Source organism: Phaethon aethereus (genome assembly GCF_964289735.1).
Source record: "Phaethon aethereus genome assembly, chromosome: 2".
NCBI classification, from domain to species: domain Eukaryota; kingdom Metazoa; phylum Chordata; class Aves; order Phaethontiformes; family Phaethontidae; genus Phaethon; species Phaethon aethereus.
Window position 1 is genome coordinate 21,665,259 of NC_138582.1, and position 13,372 is coordinate 21,678,630.

Below are 13,372 nucleotides of genomic sequence, written 5' to 3' on the forward strand. Positions count from 1 at the left end.
AAAAACACAGCTGCCCTCCACACAGGCATGTTGTTGGCTTGGTGTTTGGGAAGAACACATATCTGAATTATATCTTCAGGTTGGTGTTGGTATAAATAATAGCAATTTGCACATACATTTCATATTGCTGATATTTCTGCCTTAAGCAACAAATTAGCAAGCTAACTGAAGACCTGGGAGGTTTCAATGAGATAAAAACCAGATGAAAGCTGTAGTATTACTGCAGATGGTTTTAAGGGAACTTGTTTCATTGAGCAGAAGATCATGGAATATAACCCCCAGAAAATAAGAATAACTGCAAATATTAACAATCTGTCCTGTTTGTAGAAATAATATTTTTTTCATTGTTTCCTTTAGCAAAGATAGAACAATCTACACATTGTGCTAAAAACCACAAAACAAAACACAAAACCACCATAATGTGCATCTCCTATCTTCCAACACAGAGATACTATATGAATTTACAGGTATGTAAAACTGAAACATCAGTTGTGCTGTTAAGCAACAGATACCTCTTCAGTGTATAAGGTTAGATACCTATACATAGCTGTGCATTGGTTAGAAAAACATGATCCGACTGAAATCTCTAGCAACCAAAAATCAAATTATATTTAGGTTTTTGCTCTCTATTTTTACATCCTATTCATACATAAGTCATCCTGGCAGTAGAAAAGGGGCAAGTATCAAGTCTGCAAGTGGGTGAGTACCTAAAATATGCTAAATGTTTCCACCTTTTACCTCTCACAAGAATGTAAGTGAAGGAATGCACTTCTTATCAGTATATTTGAAGTGAGATTTCTGTATTTTTACTAATAAAGTAAATTACCCAGCAATTCTCTCCCTATTCTTTTAAAATTAACAATGTCTTAACACCACAATCATATGATTGACAGGAATGTCATCAGCAGAACAAGAATCAGAAGTACACTGGCTGATTTTATTTACAGAACGTTAGATTATGGCATGAGACAGGTCTTTTCTGATATATTGCATCATTATTCAAACTCTTCTCAAGTGAACTTTTTGATAGCTCCTCTCCTCACTACCTGGGCTCCCTTTTTACTTGCTTGCGCTCCTACCCTTTTGCTGCTTTCTTCTCCTATCGGTGCTTCACTGACTCTACACTCTTCATACTTGCAGTGCTGCCCACTCCTTGTCTCCAACACCTTTACCTCCGCAATCAGGTATCCTGTACCCAGGCAGAGCTTAGTAACTCATGGTTTGCAGATGAATTATAGATCCCTCAGACATATGATTTCAACCATATTAAATCATCTCTCAGCCCTTCTTTGCTACGTAGAATCATAGAATCATTTCAGTTGGAAAAGACCTTTAAGATCATTGAGTCCAACCATTAACCTAGCACTGCCAAGTCCACCACTAAACCATGTCCCTAAGTGCCACATCTACCTGTCTTTTAAATACGTCCGTGATGTATTTAGATCACCGGGATGGTGACTCAGCGACTTCCCTGGGCAGCCTGTTACAGTGCTTGACTCTCCCTATGTAATATAGCTTCACTATTCATGTTAAAAACACAAAATTAAACATACTGTTTTCAAGTTGTCCCTCACTGTCATTTAGCAGCTCCCCCTCTGAAAAATATAAAAATTAAATCATTACAAAATAACTTACTGGCAGCATGTTGTTTCTGCCAATGTAGAGAAATTTTGTTACTGCCCTGAAGAAGGAATTAGCAAGCTATCCAAAAGCAAATGAAGTTATGCTTTTTCCATCTCTGCTAAATGAAAGATGTAAATCAATTTGATGGTGTTTATGGCAGTAAAATAGTGAAGGAGATGGGGCTTCTAAAAGACCATCAAACATGAATAGGAACCCTATTCAATGAATACCAAGACACTGGGCTGAACCGAATCCACCTTTATTAATGCAGCTTATTGGAAAAAGTGTTTTCTGGCAGGTTAGTTACAATCAAATGTAATAAGGACATGTTATTCCTAAGAATATGCTATTCCACCAGATGTATTCTCAGAACAACCTTATCATGGAAAAACATATTCTTCCTCTCTTGCAAGAGACTGCTGTAGGGTTTGAGGTGCGGCCTTTACTTCTCAAATTATCTATCTTAACTCTCATACTTTTTGCTTGTGATGAGTTACAACCCCATCTCTAACCCTTAAAGAGAAATGTAGTATGTAAAAAAGGCCAAATTTCTTGGCTTACTTGCCTTGGTTTCTTTTTCAGCAGATAGTGAAATCTTTGCTAATAAGAAATAAGGTTTATCTTTTACAGCTGCTATATTATCCTCTTGTATCTGACAGGTTTGGAACGTATGTATTTAGTATTGACAAAAAAAAAACAACCCACAACAAATTAGTACAGGTTTACATCAGTGTCAGATAATGCAAGAAAGTTGTTCTACCTTAACTAAAAACTATCAAATCCAACTCTGCTGTGGATTATGTAGCTGCAACCCCACAAGGATTCATCTTTTTCTACTAGAGCTGAGTTTGGGCCACACCACTAGATTACTTTTGGTTAGCACAGAGTCAGCAGTGGTGTCACTCAATATTTTCTCAGGGTTCACACTGGCGACGGTTTCTCTCCGAGATCCTAGCAGTTTTCAATACGCAGCTGATGTTAACGTTAGCAGCTACGTCGGGAAGTCTTGACTTGTGAACAATCAGCACCTCATGTTCTATGAAAACGAGAGTTTCTTCTTCTTAGATAGAACATTTGTCATTTAATTTGTCAAATGAATTTAAGCCAATTTCTCAAAACATCATTTAATTTTCTTAATAGTATGTTTTAAAAAATTACTATATGGCAGACCTGTTTTCTCTCAGGCTTATTCAGAGTAAGAATATCAGAAACTTGGCAAACTATCGAACAACCAATCTCAGCATGGTTTTACATACAAATGAAAAGAGAACACCATAATTTAAACTGTAGGTAGATCACAAAGGCACCTAATTACATACCCAAGTGGTCACACATGTTCTTAAATGAATATATGTCTAAGGTGCCTGAGAAACTGTAAGTCAACAACTATTACAACACATCATGCTTGCCACATTTCCTCTGGCAGAGGAAAGAGACTGTCATCCTATCTTCTGCAAATTAAAAGAATAAAAGAATCGCTCAAGCATATTAATTAATAAGATTCATTGGAAACATAGTGGGCTGCTGCCACTATTTAGTTTTCATGAACATATCTGGGCAATTATTATCTAAATTTATAAAAAGGCTTCTTTCATAAATGTTGAATATTTGATGCTTGTAAAGTCTTTGCATACTCCTATGTGCATACTAATGCTCTGTAATTGTGGAATGCTCAACAGTACAATAACTCCATGATAAAATCCAACTGTTCTTCCTGGCCAAAGATAGAAATCAGGGTTTAGCAACAATACTCAGTTCCCATAGGTTTTTTGGGTGAAGATCATAGTAACAAGCCAGTTTGTTAAAATCCAAAAGGAATTTCATAGCCAGCTGTCCTGGAGATGAACCTAATCCAGCAGCTCTGTCTCCTGAAAATTGCATCTCATTCTAATTTATCTAGCAATATAAAGAGAAAGATTGAATAGAGAAAAGGGTAAAAATTAGTTGAAAAAAAGAAAAAAAAAAACCAGTAGCAGAAGAGGAAGCTTTTCAAACAGCTTGTTTGGAGCCCAGTATGTGCTGGGAGATATTTGGTAGCTCCTCATGTTCAGGAACCAGAAATATTAAATGGTGGGTAGGGTCTGTCCCAGTACAGTAAGAATGGCTTGAATGGTATCATTGCCAGACTCACAGGAAAGCCATCTGCTTGTAGGGGAGGGACACGGTACCACCCCACATCAGCACAAGCCACCTTGCCTTGAGACAACCACAATATTTGAAACACTGTTCATGGCGACAGAGACTGGTCGTGCCTCTTGTGCCAAGGGTTGGGTAGGCTTGGAGGTTGTCCAGTGTTACGCATTCACAGCATCATCCGGATTTGGCCACCCTGTCATTGTATTCCAAACTGACTTCTGCTTTACTGTAGTTATCCTAGAATAAGTAACATCAGACTTTGATCTTGGGATTTTGCACTCACATATATACTGTACAGAAGGAAACTTACTGGCTTCACCATCTCAACGTTAGCTTCACAGGGAAGGGAAGTCACTTTCCAAACTGAGATTACCTGCAGCATTTGTGCTTTGGTCCTTTCCAAAATGTCTTTTTCCACCCCCAACCCCATCTCTGCAGGCTTTTTTATGGATTTAAAGAAAGCTTAAGGGAACAAATAAAAATATGCCAAGACATTTGACTCTATCAATAAACTTAGGTCTCTGATTAACGCCCAAAAATCATAGCTTTCATAATACATGGAGAACAGAAATGATCCCTAAACTAGAGATACCAGACTCCTCTTGCACTAATGGTCACTTGCACGGTCTTCCATTATATTTTAAGAACTTTTAAAAAGTCCTTTTTTTTTTTTTTAAGTGGGGGATTAGAAGAACAGGTAATAAATTCAGCTACTTTAACCTTTTTCTTTTTAATTTTAAAAAATCACACATTTTTATAATCAATTTTAGTGCATTTTTTTAGATATATAGAATTAACAAACTGTCTGGAAACCTCCAGTCACATTTGACTTCAGAATGAATACAATAAGAATAATTAGAACAGGTGCTTTGGTGTGATAATATTCCTTCTTCTCATAGAGAAGTTTAACAGATAAAATAACTGGGAATAAATGTAGCCTAGCAGTCCATGATGAAGACTGCAAAATTTGGGCTCTTATAGGTGGCTGAGTAGACCGTTCTCTGCTGATGAAAGCGGTAAGCTAGGAACAGCCCTCTGCCTGTGCAGGAAAACTGTCCAACCACCAATGGCCCAACATGGACACAGGGATGCTCTGGAAGATGATAACCATGACAAAACAGGGTATTTGCAAAAGTTATGGTTGATGGTATCTACCAGTCTCCCATCATCCACTGATCTCTTCATTTCATCTGAGAGGGCAATAAAGTTTGAAAAGCATAGTTTACCCACGGCAAAGTCATACTGGCTATTCCAAATCACCTTCTCCATCACTTTTCCAGAAAGACTTTCAAAGAGGATCTGCCCCACAATTTTCCTAGGGACTAAAAGTGAGGCTGAACAGCCTGTAGTTCCCTGGATAATCCCTCTTGCCCTTTTTGAAAAGGGGTGCAGCATTTGCCTCTCTCTAGTCATCGTGGACCTCCCATGATCTCCACGACCTTTCAAAGATGATAGAGAGCAGCCTTACAATGACCCCAGCTAGCTCCTTCGGCATCCTTCATATGTATACCATTGGGTCCCATGAACTTCTACAGATCAAGATTTTTCTCAAGAGGTCCCTGACTTAGCCCTGTCCCACTACCAGTAATTATTGTCCTCCATGAACCCTGCCTCCAGGCTCAAAAGCCTCAGCCTTATCTGCATCTGCTATCACTAAATCACCCAGCTATTTCAGCAGTGAATACACATTTTCCTTGTTTGTTCTTTTACTGTTAGAAGGAAGACTCAGCTATTCCACAATATTCAAAAGGCTGGTTCTTAAGGCACGTTTGAGGTGTTACAAATCATGTCCTTTTTTTCAGTCATTTTTCCTTCATACAGAAGACCTCCAACGAGACAGAGACTGAAGGTCTCTATCAGCCTAGAGCTTACAGGTTTCTCTTTTTTTTCTCCCCCAGAGATTCACATTTTAGTATCCCAAGAGTACATACTATTAGCTGATCTTTCAAATTGAGTAGCTTGCCTATAGAACTATAAAGGATTTTAACTTCGTCCTGATGTAAAGCAAGGAAATTATAAAATCCTGAAATACATATTGCCCAAAATGACTCAGCAGATGATATGATAGCAATCTATATGATTAAAAACAAAACCACATGCTAAGAAAAGGGACATGCTGAGATGAAAGGACATTAATGAGCATCACTCTTCTGGTGGATGCTGTCTCTATAGCTCAGAACTCATTTATATTCAAACGATACACAGAGTATCTGTAAAGGACAAAAGAAGGATACAACATTAAAAACTGGCTTTTAATGGCTCCAAGTTTTAAATTCTAAAAAAGAGAAAAACAAAGACATGAACAAATGCTTGCTTGCTCATCCAGAGTAGCTATGCGATCTGAATCACTAATAAAAATCTTCAGGAAAAGTGAATGAGTAAGAATTTTGCATAGTTACTGTTGCTATGAAAGCCACTTTCCTCATCATCCACACGTTCCACAAATTATTTCCCTTTCCTTATCACTCACAAACAGGTAATGAGGTTCGAGGAAAATGGCCTCCTCCTCTAAAAGCTTCTGAGATCATACTTGAAAGGAAGCAGTCAGAATGATGTTCCTCAAAAAGCAGTGAGTGTTCAGTAAGGAAATGGTAAGTGTGTTGAATGGGACAGAGTCAGACTCTGCAAATGTGTGCGAACAGCATCTGGATCCTCTGAGAGTGAGTTGGCAGCTTCATCTCCCACCTGTCCTTTTCTAAAAGGGAGAGAACACAGCCCAAATTTACAGCATCTACTGCACCAAACCCCACCACTTATCTAACAACTTCTAATATACCTGCTTATGTTTCATGCTTTGTTAGTATTAACAACAAACAAGAAAGGTTATTGTGCAAATAGGAGAATATTGGATATTTGGGAGCTACTACAGAAAGAAGCCTCAGAATATATATACACTCAGTATTCTGCAGAAGAGGAGAAGCAAATACTTCCAAAACTGCCAAATGATAAGAAGAACCTTTCAAAGACACGTTTGGAAAGAAAGTGGAGTATTATTTGCAGGAAAACCTCTCTACAGTGAATACACCAATTATTATCAGATTACGTCCCCTAAAAGGAATAAGATATTTCCAGAGCACCCCAAATAAAATCTCTCAGAGCAGGAAGGTATTTGAGCACTAAAAAAGAAATGCTCCAATGCTCTGCCCTTCAAATAAGTTTTTAGAGGAGACAGCAAGAGGCAACCCCCTAACTTTTAGTCAGTGACTACAATAGCAAGTAGTCGCATGAGATAAACCCCCAAAGATTCTCAGCTTGACTGTAAATAAGATACACTTTCAGGTGCAATGATGTTCTCCTTTTCCAGTTTCGAGTCCAACAGCAGACTCACTGTGATGTCTGACCAATGGTCTATGGGTGCCACACCAGCTCTCCAAAATGTCTCACTGGTCCATGGGTGACAAAGCACCATCAGGATAAGAGATCTCTGACATATGAGATCACCACTTGAACTGATGTTAGTCCTGCATAAGAATTATATTAGCAGATAGTGTACACCATATAAATTTAGTAATAAATGTGGGTGAATTCATACTTAATCTGGTAGCTCTGACATATTTTAAAGTAAGTAATAATTTTATGGAAGCGGCCTGGAATGTATGTAAACAGAAAGAAAGTGCATCTACTGCACATGTAAACAATATGACATTTATTTATGCTTCCAAATCATTGTAAAAGTCATGACTTAAATGGACTCACTCAAAAGCATATAGCACAAGAGTTAGGTATAGTTATATCCACTAAATAGTAGCTGACCAGCTTTTATTTAGTTCTCCCTTTCATAACAGGAGGAATAGACTATGACTTATTAATCACTTGAAAAAAAACATTTTGTTTTAGGTGTCCCCATAAAATTGTCTCTAGAATACTCTCTATCACTCTATAAATACTCTCTTATACTGTTTTGTGCATTAATAATAATTCTTGTGACCAGTCATTACTTACATTGTATGCCATTAAATTCTTTGTAAGATACATCTTCTTTTCACAAAATACATTTTGAAGTACTAAATTATTAGTAATGACTAAACTAATCCCAACTAAATTTAAAGTGACTACCCACTGAAACTTTCTGTTACAAACGAGATTAGGAGCCCACAAGAAAGTCTGTTTTCCTATTTATCACTTTGTCATTAGCTACTAGACACTTGCTTTGGAAACTTAGTCAATTCATATGTATTTATTCAGAGTTGCTTATGCCAAAAGCTTCATTTCTCTTCCACACTGATTTTCCATCAGTCAATTCCACTACTCTGAATATGTTGATATTCAAGGAATATACAAGTGTAGAGTACTAATATGGCCAGGTCAAGCTAGCAGAAAATATTTTCTCTATTAAGATTTCTGCTGACCTCATTTGCAAGAGAGATTGGAGAAGAAAAGGGCTTGTTGTCTTTTTTTTTTTAACAAGTGGAACATGAAATACATTTTTAAAAAATGAACCACTAGAGTGAAGGGAACTTTGGCAATTAGTATTTCCCAAATGTCCTCATGCTGTATATTATGTATACATATACATACTCATGCATTCCGTCTAAACTACTAAGTGTATGTAGCTGTAGCAGCAATACCTTCCACTGACGACAGAGACTATACCAACGAAAGATGCCTCCTGGGACAGTTGATAATTGTCTTCTAAATGAAATAAGCTGTGTTAGCAGAAACCTGTACAGCAACATTTGCATTAAGGCTTTTATTAGAAGATATAATAAAAATTGCTGCATTCTTCCTCTCCCCATCAACACTGTACACTAACATTTTCTAGTATGAACTACTGTCCTGCTCCATGATTTCTTTTGCCCGATTCCTAGAATCAGGAAAATACTTTTATGCAATCATCTTATTTTTAAATGATGTATGCATTTACTATATACCAGTGCTGCAGTTTAATGGCAAATAGAACAAAAGAAGGCCTTTTACATCTACACAACTAGGGTTACTAGGCAGATAGTCTACTGGGTATATCCTCTTAGAGGTATCTAAGCACTATATACCAGGCTTTCATGGCTTAACGAGAAGCAGAGTTTAGACCTCAAGTGCATGTCTTTATAGGGTAACAACATTAGCTACTTCAGTCACCTTAATAAATTGCTAAGCATATATTCTGAGGCATCACACCATAATGTATGGTCCTGCAACCCTTCAGTTGGGTCCTACAAGCAACACAGCTGTGATGCTGCACCTGGGCTAACTGCAAGCCAGCTAAGAAGAGCTAGTTGTAGCCTGGGCATGGCATTGAGCTGATACAGCCTTACTGCTCTGAATTCAGGTTACCCATGTAATTCTCCATTGTATACTATTCCAGCCCACTTTTTAGAGTGCAGAAGACCCAGATAGCTTATTTTTCTCTTTCGAGGGAGTTGCTCAACAATAAGCACTTCAGAAATAAGTGGCCTGAATTTTTAAGTGCCTGAAGCATCTAAAGAGTCTAATTTTAGTTTTTATTTTTAAGTGTCTTGGATGCTGTTTCTAGAGTTCTCCAAAAAACTTCACCCAACCCACCACACAGACTGTTTTTCCTACACTTGCCTTATTAATCTCGGAGTTCCCACTCAATTTCTTCACACCAGTTCAGCACTGGAGGTGCAGGAGCCTTCCTGCCTGCTGAGCCTGCCATATGGAAGAGTTATTTCTCCCCCTCACTGACTCTCCATTTTCCGTTTCATTTCATCTGAGCACACAACTTGTTCCCTGTTGCCTATTCCTCTCAGTTCTTCTCCCTCTTACCTAGTTTTTCCCCACTTTTTAAAAGGGCAGCTGCATTCATTAAGTTTGGGAATCATCTGAGATGCAGCCTGTGGGAAAGATGAAATGCAAAATAATTATCTTGTGGATAGTTCTCTACAGGAGGAGCAGTCCTGATAAAATTTTATAATCTCTTGGAATTACCAGGATATTCCTTACTCGTTACACATTCAACTTCGAAAGGTCCGAGGTAGATCTGTGTACACATAAAGTGACACAAAAATTAATGAGTATTCCAAAGCTACAGAATATTTAGAAACACAGGCTGGTAGACAACTGCCTCTATTTGCTCACGGTAGCTGGAAGCACACACAAGCTGCTACAATTTCTTCTGCAAAGCATGTGTGTGTAAGGGAAATGCTCACGTGTCTTTGGGTCTGCAAAGCAGGGTTAGTTCTATGTAAAGGTCTCTGAAGTGCTTTCTGCATAGCCAAAACAAAAAACCATAATTTAGAAATCATTTTAATTTTACTCTTTCCACGAGTTGATAAAGTAAAGCTGGTTACATATTTCTTTAAACATAATTTTAAGCTGCACGGCTATTCAATAAAATGGGCAGCCATTCATAAATCCAGCTAGGCCTTAAGTTAAGTTTTAATAGGGAATGTGATGCTGACATTTACTTCTGTGCTGGTTTTGGTTGGGACAGAGTTAATTTTCTTCACAGTAGCCAGTACGGGATTTGTGCTGAAAACTGTGTGGATAATACAGGGGTGTTTTCGTTACTGCTGAGCAGTGCTTACACACAGTCAAGGCCTTTTCTGTGTCTCACCCCACCCCACCCCACTAGCGATGAGGCTGGGGGTACGCAGGAACCTGGCGGGGGACACAGCTGGGACAGCTGACCCCAACTGACCAAAGGGACATCCCATACCATATGACATCATGCTCAGCATATAAAGCTGGGGGAAGAAGAAGGAAGAGGGGGACGATTGGATTATGGCGTTTGTCTTCCCAAGTAATTGTCATGTGTGATGGAGCCCTGCTTTCCTTGAGTTGGCTGAACACCTGCTTGCTGTTGGGAAGTGGTGAATGAATTCCTTGTTTTGCTCTGCTTGTGTGTGCAGCTTTTGCTTTCCCTATTAAACTGTCTTTGTCCCAACCCATGAGTTTCCTCACTTTTACTCTTCCACTTCTCTCCCCCACCACAAAGTGGGGCAGTGAGCGAGCTGCTGCGTGGTGCTTAGTTGCTGGCTGGGGTTAAACCACGACAATTTTAAAACATACAAACCATATATATGTATGTGTCTAAATATAGATGTTATACTTCTTTTCTATATCCAGATTTGAACTCAGTTCTCACATCTATAAAGTACTTTGAAGATCATGATAATTACTGAAAATAAGTTGTTAAGATGAGAGTAACACAAAACACAATTGGCAGTAGTTTGCTTAAGCTCCGTTAGTCACTACCATAAACACTGTCATCTGCCAATTTGGTCTGAGGTTAATGCCACAGAATACTAACTTTAAAATGAAGGAAGCAAAGCCAGCTGAGAGCATTAGTTTTCTAACACATTTTCTTAATCCATTTATCACAGTAATGATTAATTCATGTTGCTCGATCTTGGACACAGATTGCTTTTAGTAGAGAACAACGTGCAAACAAGGGCAAAACAAGTTAAAACCCTGTGTAATTGTATTAGGTCAGACAGGTCTAATGTGCTTGTTTACGCTATTTAACAGCCAACTGTACATAAAACATCACTAGAATTTGATATTTTTATATTTTAGGGTCCCAGCCCATTGCAGGTGCGTCAGCTCATTCATCCTCAGAAAGTAACAAACCACTTCCTTAGACTTTGACTATTAAAAATAATTTTTGAGACAAGTCATAGAAATTTACTTTTAAATCAAGGGGGTGATATAGGTCATAACTTAAAGTATGCTGGAGTTGATGGGAAGCTCTAAGAAGATAATTACTGTTTCTCTCAGATTATCAAAACCATAGACTCAATATCAGAACAACTTAGCCAGTACAGTAAACATGTTAATCTGGTATCAGTACTGTGCTGTCCGAGATGAAACCTTTCATTTTCACAATATTCAGGAATGTGTGCCATTAAACACTTGTGAAGATACAGAGAACCTCTTGTTTCTTCAATTTGCCTGTCAGCAAAATTCAAACATTATGTAGTATGCAGTCATATTGGCCCTAGCAATTTACTCCCTGTGACTTAGGCAAGTCACGTAGACAAGGCTGTATGTATAAGAACATAAATCCAATATGTCTCCCATAGTGGGTCGGTCCAGCCGGGCTACCTCACCCGGTATTCTGTACAAGGATAACAGAAGATGATATTTCAGAAAAATAAGGAAGCTTGGCCACTTTCTGTGGTCTATTCCCCTCATACTTCCCCAGGGTCTACAACTGTTGTTCACAAAAGTTATCATCTGTTTATGGGCAAGTTGCCCGTGAATGCTGTTGTCTATGGACACGCTGTCCATGTTCCAGCACGATATGCAGAGAGGCTGTGGAGTATCCACCCCTGGAGATTGTCAAGACTCGTAAGACAAAGGTTTGGCTGTTCTGATCTAGTGTTGGCTTAAGTCCCACTTCAGAGAGGACACCAGACTATATAACCTTCAGAGGTCTTTTCCAGTCAACAAATCTGTCAAATCAAGTGCTGCAAAACATTCCAACAAATTAATCAAATGTATGAAAAACATCTGTTATTCCAACACTGAGTTTAGATCTTGAGCATCTAGTGCTCAGATCTTGTGATCGCTAGAAGCACATCTAGGTTACCAACATTCATGGAGTTCACGTTATAAGGATTTTGTAAAGGTTCCCAACAGAAAATGCAGGTGAGTCAAATTTAACAAGTAGATAAATGCAAACTTGAGTCTGTGCTTCCATGCACAGGCTATGTTTTGGGTGATCACAGCAGAACATTCAACTATGGTCAATTTACCAATACTATTTTTTAAACCCGAGTTAGATTAAGAACTCATTTTGGTGATGTGGTGGATTTCTACTTGCATTATTACTATTATGCAAAGCTCTTCCATTCCATCTCCTGCTTTAGGTATGAAGCAATCTTGGCATATCTTTGATAGTCCTTTAAGATTATTTGGAAGAAGGAGGAGAAAAAAGCCAGAGAGCAGTATTTCTTAGGGAATATCTTTTAACAGTAGAAAGTCACTCAAGTGCACTGTTTTAACTATGCTTTGTCAGAAAATATGTTCTATACTTAAGTATATTTATTTTTATGGTGCTATTCTCACACATGATATGACAGAATCTTCTTTAAAAAAGAATTATCCAATTTGAGATTTTTAAAGTAAAATTTTAGACTTATTGTCCAAGATGCCAATGAACCCATCAATGTCTTCACTTTGCCTCATTTTTATTTATTTTGGGGTAGACAGGATTGACTGATAACTGAAACTTCTATCAGTTTTCAGAAGGCAGTTGCACACCCCATTTTGAATGCAGGGCATCAAAAAATGCAAACACATACAATAATTAACCACTTAAAACACAGCCTTCGTTATTAAAATGTGTAAATTGCTAAAGCAGTTTCCTTCTTTAAAAACATAATTTATGATGACAGCCAACTTCAAGGGTTCAGACATAACACAATGAAAGATGTTTAAGGCAACACATTTTTCTTTACCTCTTAGACAAGTTAAAGACATGCAAATAGTTACCTTGGAACAGAAGAAATGATCACATTATAATGCAATAATTCAACAGCACACAAACCCACAATTAAAATGTATGACGTATTTCTTAAATCTACTGACATTTTGTCTCTTCAAAGTACGGCATTAGCATCCATCCCTCTTGTTTGTACCACTCCCATTAGCACATCTGCCTCTCACAAGCGCTAATGAACCCAGCACAAACACTATAAGACCACTCTCC

The 13,372-nt window shown here is 38.1% G+C and overlaps 1 protein-coding gene across 1 annotated transcript in view; it reads right to left on the reverse strand.

The window, feature by feature from the left end:
• LOC309417556 (oxidation resistance protein 1-like) overlaps positions 1–13,372 on the reverse strand; it is a gene marked incomplete at its 5' end in the record, with an annotated part of 140,545 nt that overhangs the window by 84,376 nt on the left and 42,797 nt on the right. The gene's annotated exons all lie outside the window — the stretch shown is intronic.